Below are 15,444 nucleotides of genomic sequence, written 5' to 3' on the forward strand. Positions count from 1 at the left end.
AAATTTTTTTTTTCTTTCTGCCCTGACTAATGGGTAAGTTGGTTGGCATGTCATCCCATAACTGAAAGTTTGCCAGTTCAATTCCCAGTCAGGTTGCAGGTTCCCTGGTCCAGGCAGGTACAGGAGGCAACACAGATATTTCTCTCTCTTCCTTTCTCTTTCTCAACAAATAAAAAAAGCAACAAAAAATATCTTCAAATGAGGATAAAAAAAGTTACTCTTTCCAAGCCCTATTTACAGATACTATATCTCAAAACCATAAAATAAAATATTTTTTCAAGTGTTCTTTACACTTGTGTGTAAACACACAAGTGTTTATAAGCATCAGCACAACTGGGGAATAAGCAGGCCCTTACCTAACCATAGCATGTGATAATTTTAATTCCACATACACCATAAGAGTAAACACGTGAGTATATTATACATCTGCAATGTTTCTTTTTTTAGAAACCACCAGACTGTGTTCTTTCCCTCCTACTCTTCTGAAGGAAGAGAAGAATGATCACCAATGGCTATCAGCAGTTCCAAAAGCCAGCCTCATGCTCGAGAGAGGACACTGCACCTTCTCCTTGTGGTTTCAGGTGCTCTACACATTCAGAGAAACCTCTCTAGTAACAAACTAGAAATGATCCCTGAAAGTACAGTCTTTACATCTGCAGTTTTAAAAATTGCTAGCTAGGAGCATGAGTATGAATTTAAAAAAAAGAATGCAAGCTAAAAAAAATCCATACCTTACTCTTCCTTTTATTACTGATTAACTACTTACTCATATATTTTACTATTTACTGAGACTCTAGAAAATAAATGATAATAACAAAAAGTTTAATGGAAATGTATGGGAAAAATTAACTTTGAGAAAAACTACTTATTCTCCTTTCTGCAAATTAAAATTGTTATTTTAGTCTAGTTCACAAAACACCTGAGTTACAAGAAATTATATCTAGAGTAAACTGAGGTAAGTAAATAAAACTCCAAATTTGGACATTAACTAGTGGTGGTGGGAACTAAATCACAAGCAGTAGGAGCAACATGGAATTTAGGCAATGAATATGTAGAGTTAGAGAAATGATCTCCAAGCTTTGATCAGAAGGTAAAAAAAATTTAGGACTTTCAGCCAAGACGGAGGTGTAGGGGGATAGTTTGTCTCCTCACACAACTGAAAGAAGGACAACAACAATGTTAAAAACAAAAAATAACAAGAACTGGCAGAAAATCAAACTGTGTAGAAGTCTGACAACCAAGGAGTTAAAAAAGAAATACTCATCCAGAGAGGTAGGAGGGGAGAAGATGGGAAGCCAGGGTGAAGAGAATGCTAGTGAATGCAGCAGCTGGAGGACCAGGTGGCTGCAGTGTTGGCTGGCAGTCCCATATTTGCGTGCAGATAAACCAGGAGGAACAACTGGAGAGCAAGACAGACCATACAACCCAGGGTTCCAGCATGGAAAAAGAAAGCCTCAAAACTTCAGCTGTAAACACCTATGGGGGTTGCAGTGGTGGAAGAAAATCCCAGCCTCACAAGAAAATTTGTTGGAGAGACCCACAGGGTACTAGAATATACACAAACCCACATTCCGGGGAATCAGCACCAGAAGGGCTCAATTTACTTGTGGGTAATAGGAGAAGTGACTGAAAGCAGGGTAAGAGCCAAGCAAACAACATTGTTCCCTCTGCGACCCCTCCCCCACACACAATGCAACAAAGCAGTGAAGTGGGTTTCCCCTGCCCTGGTGAATACCTAATGCTCTGCCCCTTATAACATAACAGGTGTGTTGACACAGAGAAATATGGCCCAAATGAAAGAACAGATCAAAAATCTTAAGAAAGAACTAAGTGACAAAGAAATAGTCAACCTATCAGATGCAGAGTTCAAAACACTGGTAATCAAAATGCTCACAGAATTGGTTTAGTCTGCTTGCAAAATAGAGGAAAAAGTGAAGGTTATGTAATTTTAAGTAAAGAATAATATACAGGGAACCAACAGTGAAGGGAAGGAAACTAGACTCAAATCAATGGTTTGGACCAGAAGGAAGAAATAAACCTTCGACCAGAACAGAATGAGGAAAGAAGAATTAAAAAATATGAGGAGAGGCTTAAAATCCTACAGGACAACTTTAAATGTTCCAGCATCCAAATTATACAGGTGCCAGAAGGAGAAGAACAAGAGCAAGAAATTGAAAACTTATTTAAAAAAATAATGAAGGAGAACTTCCCCAATCTGGCAAAGAAAATAGACTTCCAAGAAGTCCATGAAGCTCAGAGTCCCAAAGAATTTGGACCTAAGAAAGCACACACCAGGGCACATAATAATTACATTACCCAAGATGAAAGGTAAGGAGAGAATCTTAAAAGCAGCAAGAGAAAAGGAGAAAGTTCAAAGGAATGTGAAGTTTCAAAGGAATTGAAATTAGACAAAGAAATTTCTATAAGACTATCAGCTGATTTTTCAAAAGAAACCTTACAGGCAAGAAGGGGCTGGAAAGAAGTATTCCAAGTCATGAAAGGCAAGGACCTACATCCAAGATTGATCTATCCATCAAAGCTTTCATTTAGAATGGAAGGGCAGATAAAGTGCTTCCCAGATATGGTCAAGTTAAAGAAGTTCATCATCACCAAGGCTTTATTACATGAAATGTTGAAGGGACTTATTTAAGAAGAAGGAGATCTAAATTATTAATAGTAAAATGACAACAAGCAACTATCAACAACTGAAGTTTAAAAAAATAAACTAAGCAACCTACTAGAACAGGAACAGATTCACAGAAATGGAGATCACATGGAGGGTTATCAGTGGAGAGGGGGCAGGGGGAGAATGGGGGACAAGGTACAGGGATTAAGAAGCATAAACTGTATGAACAAAGAGATGAGGGAGATTAAAAATATATAGGAAATGGAGAAACCAAATAACTTAAATGTATGATCCATGGACATGAACTAAGGGGTGGGGAATGCTGATGGGAGGGGTGTACAGGGCAGAAAAGAATAAAAGGAAGAAAAAAATGGGACAACTGTAACAGTGTAATTAACCAAATATACTTTAAAAAATCTAAACTCACCTCAAACTCTGTATATCTATTTATAAGTTAGTATATTCCACAATACCTATATACTATGTACACAATAAAAATAAGTACATAGGCATTTCAAAGATGGGGTGAATATAAATATGTTTTAGTATTTCCTTCTTTAAACTCATTAGATTATCTATGTATCTCTGTACTGCTTGCACCTCACTTTAAGGATCAAGAGTTTGAACAAGTACTATTTTGACTATTACTTCATTATGGCCGATTCCCTTAAATCACATAGGGTTGCTGCCTACCACAGCTAATTCTGCAATGAGTTTGGATGGAGATCTCTTTTGCTGACTCATCTGAGTGTCTCAAACAGTATCATTTGCACCTAAGCCTCATCTCGACCACATGGATTTCTTGCAATGGTCCATTTCATCGGTATATGACTGTTTATGTCTGAACCTCCACTGAAGCTGTACATTTCTAGAAGTTTCCTTAGCACATATATAAACCACTGGATGAAAATAGATAACAGGAGTGAGGGAGATTGTTAACAAACTTTACAAAAGTTTTATCTCAGCTCACACTCGACAGGGAATTTTCAAAATTATTATTATTAGTATTTTTAACTGTCACATGAAGATATGTTTATGAAATTGAGAGAGAGAGAAAAACAGCAATGTGAGAGAGAAACATTGATCCATTGCCTCCCACACAAACCAGGACTGGGATAACCCACAACTCAGATATGTGCCCTGACTGGGAATCAAATCCGCAATGTTTTTTGGTGTACAGGACTACTCTCCAACCAACTGAGCAACCTGGCTAGGGCAGGAATTTTTTTAATGTAACAGTTATAATAATGGCAGTTATTATAGTTATTTAGTTTTATAATTTTTATTTTATTTTTTGTTTAGGTTTCAGTTCTTAAAAATGTAGAAATTCATTGTATCTCTATCATTTTCTCTTTATTCTTGAACATATTAGTCATAATTATTTTAAAGTCAGTATCTGTTAACTGTACTATCTAGCTCATATATTGCTACTATTTATTAGGGCTATTCTTTCTCTCTTGGCTTTATCTTGATATGTCTAAGATTTTTTAAATGGGTGCTCATGATTGTATATAAGAATTATAAAGGCTGTTCCAGATGACATTGTGGTCTACTAAAGAGGATTTACCTTTTTCTCTGGTAGGCTGTGTGGGGTGGTTAAAAATGAGTTTTCATTTATAAAACTAGTGACAGTCAAAATATGAGATTGTCTAAAATATTTAAAGACACATGGCCCAGGATACCAAAAAGAAACAAAATGGGAAGGATGGTGCAAAAAACATTATTTCTAAACAATTCTAGGACCAGTTGGTAGTTGGAGGTTTGTTTGTTTGTTTGTTTATTTGTTTTGTAACTTCATGAGAACTGTATAGTTAACCAAATCCTTTATTTCCAGACAGTTTTTTCATGTAAGGGTGGCAGAGAACCAAAAACTTCAAAAAGTGGAGACTTTACTAGCTTACAAGTTATATTTCTAATGCATGTCAGAATTTTGGCCTGAGACTTGTTCTCAGTTTAAGACACTATTATCTGGTAGCTAGAATGTAGAGGCTACAAGAGGAGGAGGGGGAGAAGACCTACAGCTACATATAACTCTTCATACCTATTGATATCAATTTCCCACCTCTCAAAAAAGAAGGCAATGGTTGCACAGGGCCCATTTAGCTTTGGCCAGGTCACAGCCTGGGCCTAAACAATTGCAATAATATTTGGAAAATAAGAAAAATTAGATAAAAATAAACTATGACCCTATAAATTTTCTGTTAGTTAATGTTTTAGTATATCTCCCTTTAGCTTTTTTGTGCATAATGTTTACACTGTTTTAAGCATTCTCTGTGTTCACTTTTGCAAACTGTTCTTATATATTATTATTAAAATAATTTCCATGATACTATATAGTCTTTTTAAAAAATTATTGATGGTTGAGTACAGTTGTCTCCATTTTCCCACCACCATTTTCCCACACACTACCCACACACACCTCCCACCCTCAATCCAATCCCCCTTTGGCTTTGTCAATGGATCCTTTATACATGTTCTTTGACAACCCTTTCCCTTCTTTCCCATGTTATTTCCTCTCTCCTCCCCTCTGGTTGCTGTCAGTTTGATGTTCATTTCAATGTCTCTGGTTATATTTTGCTTGCTTGTTTGTTTTGTTAATTAAGTTCCACTTATAGGTGAGATCATATGGTATTTGTCTTTCACTGCCTGGCTTACTTCACTTAGCATAATGCTTTCCAGTTCCACCTATGTTTTTGCGAAGGGTAAGAGCTACTTTCTTTCCTCTGCATAGTATTACACTGTGTAAATGTGCCACAGTTTATTCATTTATTCATTCATTTATTGATCCATTCATTTATTGATGGGCACATATGCTGCTTCCAGCTCTTGGCTATTGTAAATTGTGTTGCTATGAACATTTGGGTGCATAGGTTATTCTGAATTAGTGTTATGGGATTATTGGGATATTTTCCAGCAGTGGAATTGCAAGGTCAAAAGGCAGTTCCATTTTTAGGTTCCTGAGGAAATTCCATACTGTTTTCCATGGAGACTGCACCAGTGTCCTATATAGTAGTTCCTGAAAACCCTTTCCCCCATTATCCTCTCCCCTCTGGCTATTGATAGATTGTTCTTAATGTCAGTATTTCTGATTATATTTTGCTTGCTTATTTCTTTTGTTGATTAGGTTCCAGTTAAAGATGAGATCATATGGTATTTGTCCTCACCATCTGTCTTATTTCACTTAGCATAATGTTCTCCAGTCCTATCCATGCTGTTGCAAAGGGTAGGAGCTCCTTCTTTCTATCTGCTGCATACAATTCCATTGTGAAAATATACTATAGTTTTTGATACACTCATTTACTATGGGCACTTAGGTTGCTTCCAAAACTTGGCTATTGTAAATTGTGCTGCTATGAACATTGGGGTGCATAGGTTCTTTTGGATTGGTGTTTCAGGGTTCTTAGGATATAATCCCAGCAGTGGAATTTCTGGGACAAAAGGCAGTTCCCTTTTTAGTTTTCTGAGGAAATTCCAAATTGTTTTAGACAGTTGCTGCACCAGTCTGCATTCCCACCAACAGTGCACTAGGGTTCCCTTTTCTCCACACCCTCTCCAACATTTGTTTGTTGATTTGTTTATAATGGTCATTCTCAATGGTGTGAAGTGGTATCTCACTGTGGTTTTAACTTGCATCCTTGTGATGGCTAGTGATGCTGAGCATCTTTTCACAGGTCTTGTTCCCTCTGTATGTTCTCCTTGGGAAAGGTCTGTTCAAGTCCTTTGCCCATTTTTTAATTGGGTTGCTAGTCTTCATAGAGCGGAATTGTGTGAGTTCTTTCTATATTTTGGACATCAAACCCTTGTCTGAGGTATCACTGGCACATATATTTTCCCACATAGTTGGTTCTCTTTTTATTTTAATGCTGTTTTCTTTAACCATGAAGAAACTTTTCAATTTGATAAGGTCCCAATTGTTTATTCTTTCCTTTATGTCCCTTGCTTTGGGGGACATATCAGGGCGATATTGCTGCATGGAATGTCTGAGATTTTCCTACTGATGTTTTCCTCTAGGACTTTTATGATGTCACAATTTATATTTAAGTCTTTTATCCACCTTGAATTTATTTTTGTGTAGGGTGTAAGTTGGTGCTTGAGTTTCATTTTTTTGTATGCAGCTGTCCAGCTCTCCCAACACCATTTGTTGAAGAGGCTATTTTTACTGTATTTTATACTTCTTCCCCTTTGTCAAATATTAATGACCATAGATACTTGGGTTTATTTCTGGGCTCTCTGTTCTGTTCCATAGGTATATGTGTCTGTTCTTATGCCAATACCAGGCTGTTTTGATTACCGTGGCCTTGTAATACAGTTTGATATCAGTTATTCTGACACCTTCTACTTTGTTCTTCTCTCTCAAAATTGCTGAGGCTATTCAGAGTCATTTATGGTTCCATATAAATTTCTGAAATGTTTGTTCTATATCTGTGACATATGTCATTGGTACTTTTATAAGGATTGCAATGAATCAATAAATTGCTTTGTATCGTATGGGACATGCTTCCATTTGTTTGTCTTTTCCTTAATTTCTTTCTTCAGTGTTGCTTAGTTTTCTGAGTACAGGTTTTTTACATCTTTGGTTAGGTTTATTCCTGTGTACTTATTTTCTTGTTGCCCTAGCAAATGGGATTTTTTCCCTGATTTTTGTTTCTGATGTTTCATTGTTAGTATACATAAATGTTTTTGATTTCTGAATATTGACTTTGTATCCTGCTGTTTTACCAAATTCACTTGTTAGATGGAATAGTTTTTTGGGGGAGAGTCTATAGGATTTTCTATGTATACTATCATATCATCTGCAAATAATGACAGTTTTGTTTCTTCCTTTCTGATTTAGATGCCTTTTGTTTCTTTTTCTTGTCTGATTGCTGTGCCTAGGACTTCCAATACTACGTTGAATAGGAGTGGTGAAAGCAGGCATCCTTGTCTTGTTCCTGATCTTAGTGGAAAAGATTTTAGTTTTTGCCCTTTGAATATGGTGTTGGCAGTGGGTCTCTCATATATTGCTTTTATTATGTTGAGGAATGCTCCCTCTATTCCCACTTTGCTGAGTGTTTTAAATCATAAATCAGTGCTGTACCTTACTAAATGCTTTTCCGCATCAATTAATATGATCATGTGCTTTTTGTCTTTCATTTTGTTAATGTGATGTACTATGCTTATTGATTTGTGAATATTGTACCATCCTTGCATCTATGGTATGAGTCCCACTTGATCATGGCATATGATTTTTTAATGTATTGCTGTATGTGGTCTGCCAATATTTTGTTGAGGATTTTAACATCTATGTTCATCAGCAATATTGGCCTGAAGTTTTCTTTCTTTGTTATGTCTTTATCTGTTTTGGAGATTGGGATGATGCTGTCTTTATAAAAAGAGTTTGGGAGTCTTCCATATTTTTTAATTTTTTGGACTAAGCTGTGAAGAATGGGGGTAGCTCTTCCCTAAATGCTTTGTAAAATTCTCCCGTGAAACCATCTGGTCCATGCATTTTGTGTGTTGGAAACTTTTTCATCACTACTTCAGTTTCATCAGTTGTTATGGCCTGTTCAGGCTTTATGCTTCTTATTAATTCAATTTTGGAAGATTATACTGCTCTAGAAATTTATCTATTTCACCTAGGTTTTCAAATTTCTTGGCATATGCTTTTTCATAGTAATTTCTTACAATCCTTTGTGTTTCTGTAGTGTCAATTGTGATTTCTCTTCTTTCATTTCTGGTTGTGTTTATTTGGGTCTTCTCTCTTTTTTTCTTGATAAGTCTGGTTAAAAGCTTGTTAATTTTGTTTATCCTTACAAAGAACCAGCTCCTGGATTTATTGATCCTTAGACTTGTCCTTTTAGTCTTTATGTTGTTTAATTCTGCCTTGATCTTGGTTATTTCCTTCCTCCTGCTTGCTCTGGGCTGTCTTTGTTGTTGTTCTTTGAATTCTTGTCGATGTAGGGTTAGGCTGTTTATTTGAAATGTTTCTATCTTTTTTAGGTAGGCCTGTGTTGCTATGAACTTCCCTTTCAGGAATGCCTTTGCTGTGTCTCACAAGTTTTGGACTGTTGTGAGTCCATTTCCACTTGTTTCCAGAAACTTCTTGATTTCTTCCTTGATCTCATTCTTAACTCATCATTATTTAATAGTATGGTATTCAATCTCCATGAGTTGAAGTGGTTTGCAGTTTTTTCCTTGGGGTCAGTTTCTAGTTTTAGGCCTTTGTGGTCTGAAAAGACACTTTCTATGATTTCAATTTTCTTGGATTTGTTGAGGCTTGTTTTGTGTCCTATCATGTGGTCTCTCTTTGAAGACGTTTTATGTACATTTGAAAAGAATGTGGCCCTGGCTGGTATAGTTCCAAGGATTGAGCACAGGGCAGTGAAGCAAGGAGTCACTGGTTTGCTTTCCAGTCAGGGCACATTCCTGGGTTGCAGGCCAGGTCCCCAGTAGGGGACACATGAGAGGCAACCACACATTGATGTTTCTCTCCCACTCTTTCTCCTTCCCTTCGCCTCTCTCTAAAAATAAATAAATAAAATATTTTTAAAAAAAAGAATGTGTATTTTGCTTCTTTGGCATAAAAGGTTCTATGTATATCAGTTAAGTCCATTTCATCTAGAGCCTTGCTCAATATCCCAATATTTTGGTTGACATTTTGTTTCAAAGCTCTATCCATTTTTGATAGTAGGGTGTTAAAATGCCCTAGTATAAGTGTGTTTCTCTATATATCTTTCTTGAAGTCCTCCAAATTTTTTTTTTATGTATTTGGGTGCTCCTATGTTGGGTGTGTATGTCTTCATGATGGGTCCTTCCCTTGAGTATTATGACATGTCCTTCTGGGTCTCTTTTTATGGCCTTTGTTTTAAAGTGTATTTTGTCAGATATAAGTAATACTACCCCAGCTTTTTATTCCTGTCCATTTGCATGGAATATTTTTTCCAGCCCTTCATTTTTAGTCTGTATAGGTCTTTTGCTCTGAGGTGGGTCTCTTGTAGACAGCATATGTGTGGGTCATCATTTCTTATCTATTCAGCTATTTTATGTCTTTTGATTGGAGCATTTAATCCATTTACATTTAGTGTTATTAGTGATAGGTACTTATTCATTGTCATTTTACTCCCTTTGTACATTTTTTCTTCTCTCTCTCAGTTTTCCTTCCTCTTCTTAAAGCAGTCTCTTTATCATATCTTGCAATGCCGGTTTGGTGGAGGTATATTGTTGTAGCCTTCTTTTATCCAGGAAACTCCTCATTTGGCCTTCCATTTTAATTGAGAGCCTTAATGGATAGAATAGTCTTGGTTGCAGGCCTTTGTTTTTCATTACTTGGAATATTTCTTGCCATTCTCTTCTGGCTTGTAATATTTCTGTCAAGAAGTCAGCTGCTAGCCTTATCGGGGCTCCCTTGTATGTTACTTCCTGTTTCTTCCTTGCTGCCTTTAGGATTCTCTCTTTGTCTTTAAATTTTGCCATTTTAATTATGATGTGTCTTTCAGTGGGCCTCTTTGGGTTCCTTTTGTTTGAGACCCTCTCAGCTTCCTGGACTTGTATAGCTTCTTCTCTCACCAAATTAGGGAAGTTTTTGATCATTACTTTTTCAAACTGGATTTCTATCCCTTGCTCATCTTCTTCCTCTTGTATTCCTATTATATGGATATTATTCCTTTTCATGTTGTCCCACAGTTCCCTTAACCTCTCTTCATTCTTTTTTCTTTTTCTTGCTCTTTTTGGGAGTTTTTTTCTACTTTGTCCTGCAGCTCACTGATTCTATCCTCTGCTTCACTGAGCCTGCTTTTGATTGCTTCTACTGTGTTACTTAATTCAGAAATTGTATTCTTCATTTCTTCTTGGCCCTTGTTGATTGTTTCTATGTTCTTTTTTATGCTGATACAATTTGTAGTAAGTTCCTTGTAATTTCCTTGTCGTTTTTGGTAGTTTGCATTGAGTTCATTGAACGTCCCTATAACCATTGTTTTGAACTCAATATCTGATAGCTGACTAGTGTCTGTTTCATTTAATATTCTTTCGGAGGCTTCCTCCTTTCCTTTAGATTGGGGGTGGTTTCTCTGTCTTCCCATCATTTGTGGGACCACTCTTGTTTGCTTTTGTTTCTTAAATTGATCTGTTTTGACTCCCTGAATTTGTGGTATGAACTTCTATGGTGAGAGGCCTCTGAGATACCTTGATCATCTGAACTTAATGTTCTTGGGATGTCTTTTATGGCTTATATGCTGTTTTTATGGTTGTACTTTGGTTTTGGACCCACAAAAGAATGGGAGAGATGTCCCCCTGGTTGACTGAGGATCACTTCACCCACCACGTCTTGTGTGCTATTGTTCAGGCGCTGCACAACAGGCGCTGTTGTGCAGAGCCCAAGAAACAAACCCACACCTGAATATATAATGCCCCACACAATTCAACTCTCAATAGGAAATAAACCAGTAGTAATAAGGGTGTAATGAAATTAAGACTATTATAAGAAAAGAGAGTGGATATGAGACGACCTATCAAAAGAGAAATAATTTTGAGAGGGTAGAGAGAGGAGCACTAATAAGAGTTGGGATTTGGAGCAATGGAAGGAAAGAAGGTAGAGTTTACCTCATGAATAAAGAAAGGGAATGAAGAGTGTGGAATGGAGTATGAGAAGGGAAGCATATAGTATTAGATTTAAAAAGAAATTAAAATAGTATATAATAAAATTAAATGAGAGAAAGAATATAGAAGGAAAAATATTAAATAATTAATAAAAATATAGGAGCCATATTGGAGAGAAAGATCCACCACAGTACCATCAACAACAAATAAGCTGGGACTTCCGCCAAGATGGAGGTATAGGTGGATGTGCTGTGCCTTCTCACACAACCAAGTTTAGGGACAACTAAATATTAGCATCAGAAAATACAACCAGAACACGGAAAATTGAACTTTTCGGAAGTCCGTTAACAACAAAATTCTTCAGCCCGACCGGTAAGGGGCGAAACCGGCGTCTCGTGAGGGGTTGCACAGGAGGACTCCGGTCGGATGGACCCAGGCGTGGAATTCAGACGCACGAATCCAGACGCATGGGTTCCAAACCCAGGATTGGACCTAGTGAGCGACCTAGCAACCCACCGGGTGAGCAACTGCTGAGGAGACAGTGGGGAGGCGGTGCTGCGTGTTGACTGCAGTTGCCTACCTGTGGGTAAGCGGACAGGCGAGGGAGTGGGCGGTTGGACCAGGGCCCGGCAGTCCCCGTGGCGTGCGGCAGTAGAGGGCGCCGCCATTTCCCCGCTCTGACCACGCCCCCACATACAGCGTCACAACCCAGCGACCTGGGAGTCCAAGGCCCCGATTCTCACATTTAAAGGGCCAGAACAGACCAAAAATGTCGCAGGAAGACCTCAAAGCCCCAGAGATAAATCTAAGCGACGAAGAAATAGCAAAACTCTCAGACGCACAGTTTAAAACACTGGTCATCAGCTTCCTCACAGATCTGGTTGATTATAGCCACAAATTAGAGAAACATATGAAGGCTAAATTAAGGGAAATGAATGGAATTCCACAGGAAACCCATAGAGATGAAAAGGAAACTGGGACTCAAATCAATGGAGTGAACCAGAAGAAAGCAAATAATGGCCAAACAGAAAAGAGTCAAGGAACAAGAATTCAAAGAAATGAGGAGAGTCTTAGAAACCTCCAGGACATCTTTAAACGCTCCAATATCCGAATTATAGGGGTACCAGAAGGGGGAAAGACACAACCACCAGTGGAAAAATTATTTGAACAAATAATAAAAGAAAATTTCCCCAATCTGGCAAAGGAAATAGACTTCCAAGAAATCCAAGAAGCCCAGAGAGTCCCAAAAAAGTTGGACTCAAGAAGAAACACACCAAGGCATATCATAATTACATTAGCCAAAATTAAAATGAAGGAGAGAATCCTAGAAGCAGCAAGAGCTAAGGGGACAATGGACAATCACCTACAAAGGAGTCCCCATCAGACTGTCAGCAGATTTCTCAAAGGAGACCTTACAGGCAAGAAGGGGCTGGAAAGAGGTATTCCAAGTCATGAAATCCAAAGACCTACAACCAAGATTGCTCTATCCAGCAAAACTTTCATTTAGAATGGAAGGACAGGTAAAGTGCTTCTCAGATAAGATCAAATTCAAGGAGTTCATCATCACCAAGCCCTTATTATATGAAATGTTAAAGGGACTTATCTAAGAAAAAGAAGTTAAAGAAACATGAACAGTGAAAGAACAACAAGCTCACAGTTATTAACAACCACACCTAAAACGAAAGCAAACTAAAAGAACAGCTAGATCAGGAGTGGAAATATAGAAATGAAGATCTCAAGGAGGGTTAGCAACAGGGGAGTGGGAGGAGGAGATGGGGGGAGAAGGTACAGAAAAGAAGTAGCATAGACAGTAGATAGAAAATAGATGGGGGGCAAGAATAGCATGGGAAATATAGAACTTAAAGGACTTTAGACACATGGACATAAACTAAAGGAGGGTAATGGTGGGGATGGGGGGGCAGGGTGGAGGGGAATGAAGGGGGGAATAGAACAACTGTAACAGCATAATCAATTTAAAAAAATAAATTTAAAAAATAAAAATAAAAAATAAAAAATACAACAAATAAGCTAAAATTAATATAGGTGGTATGGGAATAAGGAGGAAAAAACAAAAACAAAAACAAAAGTCTAAGAGATATTTAGAGGAATGGGAAGTGATTTAGTAATAATAGAGAGAGAGAGAATACCAAGAGTGAGGAACAAAAACCAGACTAAGTGAGGGGAAAAACTAAAATTTGGGATGTAAAGGAAAAGAACAAAAAAAGAGAATAAAGAAAGATAAAGAGCAGGATAATTGAGAAATAGAAGAAACACAAAGATAAAAAATAAAAAAATAGGCTGAAATGGCAGAATTAAAATTTGAATCAAGAAAAAAAAGAGTAGGAAAGGGAGTCCAGTAAAATTTGTTATTTGAAACAACAAAATTACAAAATTAGTGAAGCTCTAGAGATAACCTTGAAAAAACAATGCAGCAACAACTACCCTACCTACAACCATCCTGAAAAGTTTGTTATAGGTGTAAAGAGAACTCAAGTATTTCAAGAAATGGGACGACTTCCGCCAAGATGGAGGCGTAGGTGGAAGCACTGCACCTTCTCATACAACTAAGTTTAAAAACAAAGTTTTAGCAACAAAAACGCAACCAAACCACAAAAAATTGAACTACGCGGAAGTCTGACAACAACAAACCCTTCAGCCAAACTGGTAAGAGGGACAGAGCCAGCAACAGACAAGGGTCAGGTAGGAAATATCCACCGGACCCACCCGGGCGTGCGACCCAGGTGCCCCAGAAGCCGTGGGCGGATCCCAGGTGTGGAGAAGCTGGCGGACCCACTGAGGGCACAAGGCGGTGGACCCACTGAGGGCTGATCTCAGTTACACATTAGCGCACAGATAAACTTGTGAAGGAGCAAGCAGTGAGATGGACCATGGAGGCCCCACTGGCAGGAAGCAGCAGAGGGAGCTGCCATTGTCCATCTCTGACCACACCTCCACATACAGCATCACAAACCAGTGACCAGGGTGGCTCCTCTCTGACCCTGCCTCCATTTACAGTGTCAAAAAACAGCAACCTGGGTGGCCCCGCCCTGGTAAACAATTAAGTCTCTGCTCCTCATATGAAACAGGCACAAACAGATGAAAACATGGCTCAGGAACAACTCAGAGCCCCAGAGCCCATAAATCTAAGTGGTGAAGAAATAGCCAAACTTTCAAATGCACAGTTCAAAACACTGCTGATCAGGATCCTCACAAAACTGGTTGATTTTAGTCACAAATTAGAGGAACATATGAAGGCTAAACTAATTGAAATGAATGGAAATGCACAGGAAACCAATAGTAATGGAAAGGAAACTGGAACTCAAATCAAAGGAGTGGACCAGAAGGAAGAAAAAACTGACCAAACAGACAAGGATGAAGAAACAAGAATTCAAAAAAATGAGGAGAGGCTTAGCAACCTTCAGGACATCTTTAGACATTCCAACATCCAAATTACAGGGGTACCAGAAGGGGGAGAGGAACAGCCATGAGTGGAAAACTTATTTGAACAAATAATAAAGGAGAACTTCTCCAATCTGGCAAAGTCAAGAGACTTCCAGAAAATCTAGGAAGCTCAGAGAGTCCCAAAGAAGTTGGACCCAAGAAGGAACACACCAAGGCACATCATCATTACGTTAGCCAAGATTAAAATGAAGGAGAGAATCCTAGAAGCAGCAAGAGATAAGGGGACAGTCACCTACAAAGGAGTCCCCATCAGACTGTCAGCTGATTTCTCAAAAGAGACCTTACAGGCAAAGAAAGAAGTATTCCTTGGAAAGAAGTATTCCAAGTCATGAAATCCAAAGACCTACAACCAAGATTATCTATCCAGCAAAGCTTGCATTTAGAATGGAAGGGCAGATAAAGTGCTTCTCAGATAAGATCAAATTCAAGGAGTTCATCATCACCAAGCCCTTATTATATGAAATGTTAAAGGGACTTATCTAAAAAAAGAAGATAAAAAAGATGAACAGTGAAAGGACAGCAAACTCACAGTTATTAAGAACCACACCTAAAACAAAAGCAAACTAAGAGGACAGCTAGATCAGGAGAGGAACCATAAAAATGAAGATCTCATGGAGGATTAGGAACAGGAGTGGGAGAAGGAGAAGGGGGAAAAAGGTACAGAAAATAAGTAGCATAGATGGTAGGTAGAAAATAGACGGGGGGGGCAAGAATAGTATGGGAAACAGAATCTAAAGAACTTGAGACTCATGGTCATAAACTAAAGGGGGGGAATGGTGGGG

The 15,444-nt window shown here is 38.1% G+C and overlaps 1 pseudogene; it reads right to left on the bottom strand.

Moving 5' to 3' along the window:
• Positions 1 to 449: 449 nt before the first annotated feature.
• Positions 450 to 648, bottom strand: LOC119038261 (uncharacterized; annotated as a pseudogene).
• Between the last annotated feature and the right edge of the window lie 14,796 nt (positions 649 to 15,444).

The sequence above is a fragment of the Artibeus jamaicensis genome, unplaced genomic scaffold (genome assembly GCF_021234435.1).
Source record: "Artibeus jamaicensis isolate MK-2021 breed Jamaican fruit bat unplaced genomic scaffold, CSHL_Jam_final contig_311, whole genome shotgun sequence".
Lineage (NCBI taxonomy): Eukaryota > Metazoa > Chordata > Mammalia > Chiroptera > Phyllostomidae > Artibeus > Artibeus jamaicensis.